Genomic DNA, 9,747 nt, shown 5'->3' on the forward strand with positions numbered 1-9,747 from the left:
TGGCAACGGCCCTGACGAGCAGGCTCAGCACAGGTGCACACAGAAGGCTGAGGGAGACAGAGGGAGACGATCTGCCAAAACATTAAAACTACCCCTTCCAATACCGTAGGGGCCAGAACCTGACACTATGACCCCCACACTCCAACCCCCCCCACCTCCCCTCCCACTATAGCATTACAGACACAGACTGACAAAACATTAGGGACTCTCAGACTGTTACAATGGGGAGGCAGAACACTCCATGACCCCCCCCCCCCTCTCCCTCCTTCCCTCTCTTTCCCTCCCTCTCTCCCTCCTTTTCTCTCTCCCTCCTTCCCTCTCTCTTCCCTTCCCTCTCTCCCTCCTTCCCTCTCTTTCCCTCCCTCTCTTCCTCGTTCCCTCTCTCCCTCCTTCCCTCTCTTCCTCCTTTCCTCCCTCCCTCCTTCCCTCTCTTCCTCCTTTCCTCTCTCCCTCCTTCCCTCTCTCTCTCTCTCCCTCCCTCTCTCTCTCTCCCTCTCTTCCTCCTTCCCTCTCTTTCCCTCCCTCTCTTCCTCCTTCCCTCTCTCCCTCCTCCCCTCTCTCTTCCCTTCCCTCTCTCCCTCCTTCCCTCTCTTTCCCTCCCTCTCTTCCTCGTTCCCTCTCTCCCTCCTTCCCTCTCTTCCTCCTTCCCTCTCTCTCTCCTTCCCTCTCTCTCTCTCTCCCTCCCTCTCTCTCTCCCTCTCTCCCTCCTTCCCTCTCTCTCTCCCTCTCTCCTTCCCTCTCTTCCGCCTTTCCTCTCTCCCTCCTTCCCTCTCTCTCTCTCCCTCCCTGTCTCTCTCTCTCCCTCTCTCCCTCCTTCCCTCTCCCTCTCTCCCTCCTTCCCTCTCTCTCTCTCCCTCCTTCACTCTCTCCCTTCCTCTCTCCCTGCTTCCCTCCCTCTCTCCTTTCCTGTCTCCCTCCTTCCCTCTCTTCCCCTCCCTCTCTTCCTCCTTCCCTCTCTCCCTCCTTTCCTCTCTCCCTCCTTCCCTCTCTTCCTCCTTTCCTCTCTCCCTCCTTCCCTCTCGCTCTCTCCCTCCCTCTCTCCCTCTCTCTCCCTCCCTCTCTCCCTCCTTCCCTCTCTGTCTCTCCCTCTCTCCTTCCCTCTCTCCGTCCTTCACTCTCTCCCTTCCTCTCTCCCTGCTTCCCTCCCTCTCTCCCTCCTTCCCTCTACCTCTCCCTCTCTCCCTCTCCCTCCCTCCCTCTGTTGGTGCTAACACAGCTGCTAGGCCTGCTAGCCATGGGAATGGCTAGGCGCTACGTCATCATGCCCAAAAAAGCCACTTCCGTGTCCATTCGCTAATATTCTAACGGTTACGGTGCTCTGTCAAACTGGACTACAACGGCATTAAAATGGTGCAGATCTCTTATTACCGACTTCCCCTCGACGAAAAAGAGAAGAAGAGATGGCTGAAGTTACGGTAAGTTGGATCTCAAATGATGAACATTAATAATAATAATAACAAAAATAATAATAATAACCGGCTAGCGATTACTAGCGAGCTAACTTTACTAGCTTACTGTTATTTTGATTAGACTATACCCAATTATTTCACATTTAAACACAATATCTAAATAAATAATAATACATTTAAATACCACCAGCCATCTCATCTGCAGCAGAATTTACATGCACAAAACTATCCTGTTTTATTCTTATCTAATGTATGTTGGGAAAGTTACTAGCGAGCTAACGTTACTAGTTACTAGTAGTACCTAGCTAGTAACGTTAGCTCGCTAGTAATCGCTAGCCGGTTATTATTATTATTTTTGTTATTAATGTTCATAATTTGAGATCCAACTTACCGTATCAACTTCTTCTCTTTTTCGTCGAGGGGAAATCGGTAATAAGAGATCGTTTTGTTCACGTTGTTTCTGTTATTGCAACACGGGGCACAGCACTGCACCATTTTAATGCCGTTTATTTTAACTATTTCGTGTATTGAATTGTGTTTTATTTTAAACAATTTGTACGGTGACCTTGAGTGTCGTGAAAGGCGCCTATAAATAAAATGTATTATTATTATTATTATTATTATTATTATTTGGTCCAGTTTGACAGAGCACCTTAACCGTTAGAATATTAGCGAATGGACACGGAAGTGGCTTTTTTGGACATGATGACGTCACACTAGCCATTCCCATAGCTCCTCTCATTGAGTGAATGACAACTTGTCAGCCATTTTTCAGATTTCCTCCATTTTAAATACAAATTATATCTGGCTGATTTGCTGTAACTTCTGACAGAACATCCCTGACATGTTTCCTTCACTTTATTAGGTAAGTGAATTTCTAGAATTATTTATATGTTAAGTGTTTATGCCCAACATAGCCGAACTGTTAATAGAAGTTAACTATTAGCCGACCAATTAATTAGCTTTAGGCTAGTCTTCCAGCATAGCTCATGTATGTTAGCGAGCTAGCGGGCCTAGCCGCGGCGGCTAACCGCGAGCTAACCCGCGGTTATAGCCGCGGACCCGCGGGGATAGCCGCGGCGGCTATAACCGCGAGCAAACCCGCAGCTATCGCGGAGCCACTGTTTGTAGAAGGGCATAAAGGAGGGCCCTTCTCAGTGTCTCTCTCCCTCCCTCTCTCTCAGCCAGGCCTATAGGGCAGACACGACGCACACTTGAAACTGGACGTCAGCATCATCGGCACAGTCAAAATTTCCGCAGGAATTTTCTAGTTATTCTTATATTTCTTCCGTAGTTTTTCGGTTCGCTTCTCCTCCCAGAGTTCTTAAAAAAAATAAACAAATTGTATATCCAGACGTGCGCCTTAATCGGGACAAGTGTGCTATGACTTTTCTAAGCGATTCGTCCAACGGGGCGAGAATAATCGGGCAAAAAGCGGGCGTTTTGGCCCATTGAAATGAATGGAGAAGCCCGAAAAAAGCGGCAACATTCCGAAATCTCCTGCTTCGCTTTGCCGAGCGATTACTCAGCCGTGCTTCGGAGTAGGAAAATGCTTGGAAGTTTGTACGAGGCACGGGAAGTGTAGCTTTTTAGTCCTGAAAACGGCGTTTCGATACCTTTTACGGTTTGGTCAGGGTCGCAGTTTACGTTTTGGAGAAATATTGGAAAAAACGTCAGAAATCATCGTTTATAATGGATCCCTATGGCCCACTCTAACCGTCACTCTAACTTCAGATTTTCTTCGAAATTCTAAAAAAAAAAGTTTCTCTCTGATCCTGTGGCCACAGTTTTTGAGGTACAGAGATAAAAAATACATAAAAACGTAGGGATTTTTGTTGGCTTTCAGATGGTATGGGTTTTATTTGTGTTGGACGGACGGTTTGGGCTGCAGGCTCCTCCGAGCGAGGAGTGCGCCGTTCAGTTTTCTAATTTTTCCCCATGTGTGTGTATGTGGAAATCGAGAGCGATTTTTCGACGATTTTTCTCGTCGCATCCTTTTTTTCTAAAACGACTACGGCCACAATTTTGGCAGTACGCGCGTGGGAACAACACTAAATTGTAGAAAACCCTCGGCTGACGCTCACAATGTGCTCGTTTTCTCGATAGGACTTGTAGTTTTTGATTTATGAGCATTTGTTCGGAGGGCAAATCCTAGGGTACAGGAGGAGTATATGTGCGGCGTGTAGTCGTGGCAACGGCCCCTGACGAGCAGGCTCAGCACAGGTGCATACAGAAAGTGGAGGGAAAAGGGTTCTCAGTGGATGACAGGATCTGCCACAACATTAAAACCCCTCAAACCATTACTCCAGTACTGTAGGGAGCCAGAACCTGACACTATGACCCCCCCACTCCAACCCCCCCATCCCCCCCTCCCACTATAGCATTACAGACACAGACTGCCAAAACATTATGACCCCTTAACCCATTACAGGACTATAGTAGGGAGCCAGAACCTGACACTATGACCCCCCCCACTCCAACCTCCCACTATAGCATTACAGACACAGACTGACAAAACATTAGGGACTCTCAGACTGTTACAATGGGGAGACAGAACACTCCATGCCCCCCCCCCCCTCTCCCTCCCTCTCTCCCTCCTTCCCTCTCTCTCCCTCCCTCTCTCCCTCCTTCCCTCTCCCCCCCCCCCCCTTTCTCTCTCTCTCCTCTCCCTCCCTCCCTCCCTCCTCTGTTGGTGCTATCACTTTATTAGGTAAGTGAGTTTCTAGAATTATTTATATGTTAAGTGTTTGTGCCCAACATAGCTGAACTGTTAATAGAAGTTAACTACTCGCCGCCCAATGTTTTAGCCTTAGGCTAGCCTTCCAGCATAGCTCATGTATGTTAGCGAGCTAGCGGAGCTAGCCGCTAGCTAGCCGCCGCGGACTCAACCGCGGAGTTAGCCTCGAGCTAACCGCGAGCTAGCCTCGAGTTAACCGCGAGCTAACCGGGATTTAACCGCGGACCCGCGGGACTTAACCGCGAGTTAGCCGCGGGAGTTAGCCGTGAGCTAACGCGGAGGCTAGTGGGGCTAGCCTCCGGCTAATTCGCCGCGTTGCTCGCGGGAGTTTATCATAGTCATCAAACCGGCACTGAAGTTAACACATGATGTTGAAGTTTTACAATTTAAAGGGAAGATATTTTTTAAATAAAACTGTGTCAAACTGAAAAATATTATTCCACCACATGAAGTACGAAACGTTTATGGCTTGTAACAACATTAATGACATTTTATATATAATTGAAGTAATTTAATATTATATGATGTTTTTAATTAAATAAATAATGAGCTGTTGAACACTCATAAGAGTTATATTAATTATGTTACCTAACATTTTGTGGGTATTGTGAAGCTATGTAGTAGCTGTACTGTGTTGTTTGAAGTCTGGGGATCCTAGTGAGGACATCCCTCATAAAGGTGGGGGTGTGACGATCCCTCCCACTCTCTTCCTTATTTGATGCTGGCTTTTAGGTGGAGCTGGGAGGGGTCTGCTGCATATACCTGCCCTTGTGGACTCGGTTTGTAGAAAGGCATAAAGGACGACCCTTCTCAGTGTCTCTCTCTCTCAGCCAGGCCTACTGCATCCTCATCATCCTGTTTGGTTTGTTGTACCCTGCATGACATCAAACTCACACCCATCCAGTCGCTTTGAGCCTAGCAGCCAGGCCTTTAGACCACGCACACTTGAAACTGGACGTCAGCATCATCGGCACAGTCAAAATTTCCGCAGGAATTTTCTAGTTATTCTTATATTTCTTCCGTAGTTTTTCGGTTCGCTTCTCCTCCCAGAGTTCTTAAAAAAAATAAACAAATTGTATATCCAGACGTGCGCCTTAATCGGGACAAGTGTGCTATGACTTTTCTAAGCGATTCGTCCAACGGGGCGAGAATAATCGGGCAAAAAGCGGGCGTTTTGGCCCATTGAAATGAATGGAGAAGCCCGAAAAAAGCGGCAACATTCCGAAATCTCCTGCTTCGCTTTGCCGAGCGATTACTCGGCCGTGCTTCGGAGTAGGAAAATGCTTGGAAGTTTGTACGAGGCACGGGAAGTGTAGCTTTTTAGTCCTGAAAACGGCGTTTCGATACCTTTTACGGTTTGGTCAGGGTCGCAGTTTACGTTTTGGAGAAATTTTGGAAAAATCTGAAAAAATTATCGTTTATAATGGATCCCTATGGCCCACTCTAACGGTCACTCTAACTTCAGATTTTCTTCGAAATTCTAAAAAAAAAAGTTTCGCTCTGATCCTGTGGCCACAGTTTTTGAGGTACAGAGAGAAAAAATACATAAAAACGTAGGGATTTTTGTTGGCTTTCAGGTGGTGTGGGTTTTATTTGTGTGGGACGTCCGGTTTGGGCTGCAGGCTCCTCCGAGCGAGGAGTGCGCCGATCAGTTTTCGAATTTTTCCCCGTGTGTGTATGTGAAAAGCGAGAGCGATTTTTCGACGATTTTTCTCGTCGCATGCTTTTTTTCTAAAACGACTACGGACACAATTTTCGCAGTACGCGCGTGGGAACAACACTAAATTGTAGAAAACCCTCGGCTGACGCTCACAATGTGCTCGTTCTTTCGATAGGACTTTTAGTTTTTGAGAAATAAGCATTTGTTCGGAGGGCAAATCCTAGGGTACAGGAGAAGTATATGTGCGGCGTGTAGTCGTGGCAACGGCCCTGACGAGCAGGCTCAGCACAGGTGCATACAGAAAGTGGAGGGAAAAGAGTTCTCAGTGGATAACAGGATCTGCCAAAACATTAAAACTACCCCTTCCAACACCGTAGGGGCCAGAACCTGACACTATGACCCCCCCACTCCAACCCCCCCACCTCCCCTCCCACTATAGCATTACAGACACAGACTGACAAAACATTAGGGACTCTCAGTCTATTACAATGGGGAGGCAGAACACTCCATGCCCCCCCCCCCCCACACACACACACTCCTCTGTTGGTGCTATCACTTTATTTGGTAAGTGAGTTTCTAGAATTATTTATATGTTAAGTGTTTGTGCCCAACATAGCTGAACTGTTAATAGAAGTTAACTACTAGCCGCCCAATGTTTTAGCCTTAGGCTAGCCTTCCAGCATAGCTCATGTATGTTAGCGAGCTAGCGGAGCTAGCCGCTAGCTAACCGCCGCGGACGAAACCGCGGAGTTAGCCTCGAGCTAACCGCGAGCTAGCCTCGAGCTAACCGCAAGCTAACCGGGATTTAACCGCGAGCTAACCGGGACTTAACCGCGGACCCGCGGGACTTAACCGCGAGTTAGCCGCGGGAGTTAGCCGCGAGCTAACGCGGAGGCTAGTGGGGTTAGCCACTAAAACTGTGTCAAACTGAAAAATATATTATTCCACCACATAAAGTAGGAAACGTTTATGGCTTGTAACAACATTAATGACAGTATATATATATAATTGGAGTAATTTAATATAATATGATATTTTTAATTAAATAAATAATGAGCTGTTGAACACTCATAAGAGTTATATTCAGTATGTTACATAACATTATTTGACATGTCTATTTGTCTGCCTATAGTTTTCCTCCAGCTGATCCAGACAGACTGCAGTGACGTCCAACATGAGACAAAGAGCTGGACTAACAGGACATTTTGAAGGTCATCACTTCATCACTGATTCCTTGTTACAGCCTGGATGTGTTAAGTTTAATATTATTGTTTATCTAACTGTAAGACTGTGCCGTAAACTGTTAAACTATTGCTTAGATAGCAGAAATGAGTTTTATTATTAAAATGATTATGATTAATGATCAGTTATTACGATTTGCTCGTTCTTTGTCTGGGGATCCTAGTGAGGACACCCCTCTTAAAGGTGGGGGTGTGACGATCCCTCCCACTCTCTTCCTTATTTGATGCTGGCTTTCAGGTGGAGCTGGGAGGGGTCTGCTGCATGTACCTGCCCTTCAGTTTGTAGAAGGGCATAAAGGACGACCCTTCTCAGTGTCTCTCTCTCTCTCAGCCAGGCCTACTGCATCCTCCTCATCCTGTTTGGTTTGTTGTACCCTGCATGACATCAAACTCACACCCATCCAGTCACTTTGAGCCTAGCAGCCAGGCCTTTACACCACGCACACTTGAAACTGGACGTCAGCATCATCGGCACAGTCAAAATTTCCGCAGGAATTTTCTAGTTTTTCTTCCGCCTTCCGCCCGTTTTTTCGGTTCGCTACTCCTCCCAGAGTTCTTAAAAAAAATAGACAAATTGTATATCCAGACGTGCGCCTTAATCGGGACAAGTGTGCTATGACTTTTCTAAGCGATTCTTCCAACGGGGTGAGAATAATCGGGCAAAAAGCGGGCGTTTTGGCCCATTGAAATGAATGGAGAAGCCCGAAAAAACCGCCAACATTCCAAAATCTCCTCCTTCGCCTTGCTGAGCGATTACTCGGCCGTGCTTTGGAGTAGAAAAATGCTTGGAAGTTTGTACGAGGCACGGGAAGTGTAGCTTTTTTATTCTGAAAACGGCGTTTCGATACCTTTTACGGTTTGGTCAGGGTCGCAGTTTACGTTTTGGGGAAATTTTGGAAAAAAATTAAAAAATTATCGTTTATAATGGATCTCTATGGCCACACTCTGGCGCTCACTCTAACTTCAGAGTTTCGTCGAAATTCTGGAAAAAAAAAGGTTCAATCTTACAGGGTTGGCCACAGTTTTTGAGGTACAGAGATAAAAAATACGTAAAAACGTAGGGATTTTTGTTGGCTTTCAGATGGTGTGGGTTTTATTTGTGTGGGACGTACGGTTTGGGCTGGAGGTTCCTCCGAGCGAGGAGTGCGCCGATCAGTTTTCGAATTTTTCCCCATGTGTGTGTATGTGGAAAGCGAGAGGGATTTTTCGACGATTTTTCGTGTCGCATATTTTTTTTCTAAAACGACTACGTCCACAATTTTCGCAGTAGGCGCGTGGGAACAACACTAAATTGTAGAAAACCCTTGGCTGACGCTCACAATGTGTTCGTTTTCCCGATAGGACTTGTAGTTTTTGATTTATGAGCATTTGTTCGGAGGGCAAATCCTAGGGTCCAGTTTTTTTGGACCTCCCTCTCACTCAGGCAGAGGTGAGAGGCAGAAGGAGACTTCAAACAGCAGCTGACCCTGGTAGCCATGACAACCGGACCCTAACGAGCTGACACACGCAGCAGAAGAGGAGCACATTCACACAGACAGAGAGTGCCAAAACATTATGACCAATCCTGACGAGCAGACTCAGCACAGGTGCACACAGAAAGTGGAGGGAAAAGGGTTCTCAGTGGATAACAGGATCTGCCAAAACATTAAAACTACCCCTTCCAGTGCTGTAAGGGAGCCAGAACCTGACACTATGACCCCCCCACTCCAACCCCCCCACCTCCCCTCCCACTATAGCATTACAGACACAGACTGACAAAACATTAGGGACTCTCAGACTGTTACAATGGGGAGGCAGAACACCCCATGACCCCCCCCCCCCCACTCTCCCTCCCTCCCCCCTCTCCCTCTCCCCCCCTCCCCTCTCCCTCCCCCCCTCTCTCCCTCCCTCCTCTCTCTCCCTCCCCCCTTCCCCCCTCCTCTCTCCCTCCCTCCTCTCTATCCCTCCTCTCCCTCCCCCCCTCTCTCCCTCCCTCCTCTCCCTCTCTCCCTCCCTCCCTCTTTCCCTCCTCTCCCTCCTCTCCCCCCTCCCTCCTCTCTCTCCCTCCCCCCCTCTTTCTCCCTCCCTCCTCTCCCTCCTCTCCCCCCCTCCCTCTCTCTCCCTCCCTTCCTCCTCTCCGTCCTCCCCCCCCTCCAACATGCATGACATCAAACTCACACCCATCCAGTCACTTTGTTGCTGAGTGATGTGATATAGTATGATGATTTACCACGCACACTTTTCAACTGGCTGAGGGAGACAGAGGGAGACGATCTGCCAAAACATTATGACCCCCTCAACCCATTACAGGACTATAGTAGGGTGGCACAATCTGACACTATGACCCCCCCCCCACTCCATTTTAGCATTACAGTAATAGACTGCCAAAACATTATGACCCCCTAAACCCATTACAGGACTATAGTAGGGTGGCAGAACACGACTCCATGACCTCCCCCACCCCTCTCTCTCCCCCCTCAGTTGGAATTTCTAGAATTATCTATATGTTAAGTGTTTGTGCCCAACATAGCTGCACTGCTAATATATGTTAACTATTAGCCGACCAATGACTTAGCTGGCGGCTAACCTTCCAGCATAGCTCATGTATGTTAGCGAGCTAGCGGGGCTAGCCTCGGGCAGCTAACCCTCGCTGCAGCTAACCTTCGCTGGAGCTTGTCACAGTCATCACCACGCACACTTGAAACTGGACGTCAGCATCAT

This window comes from Chelon labrosus, assembly GCF_963514085.1.
Source record: "Chelon labrosus genome assembly, chromosome: 1".
Lineage (NCBI taxonomy): Eukaryota > Metazoa > Chordata > Actinopteri > Mugiliformes > Mugilidae > Chelon > Chelon labrosus.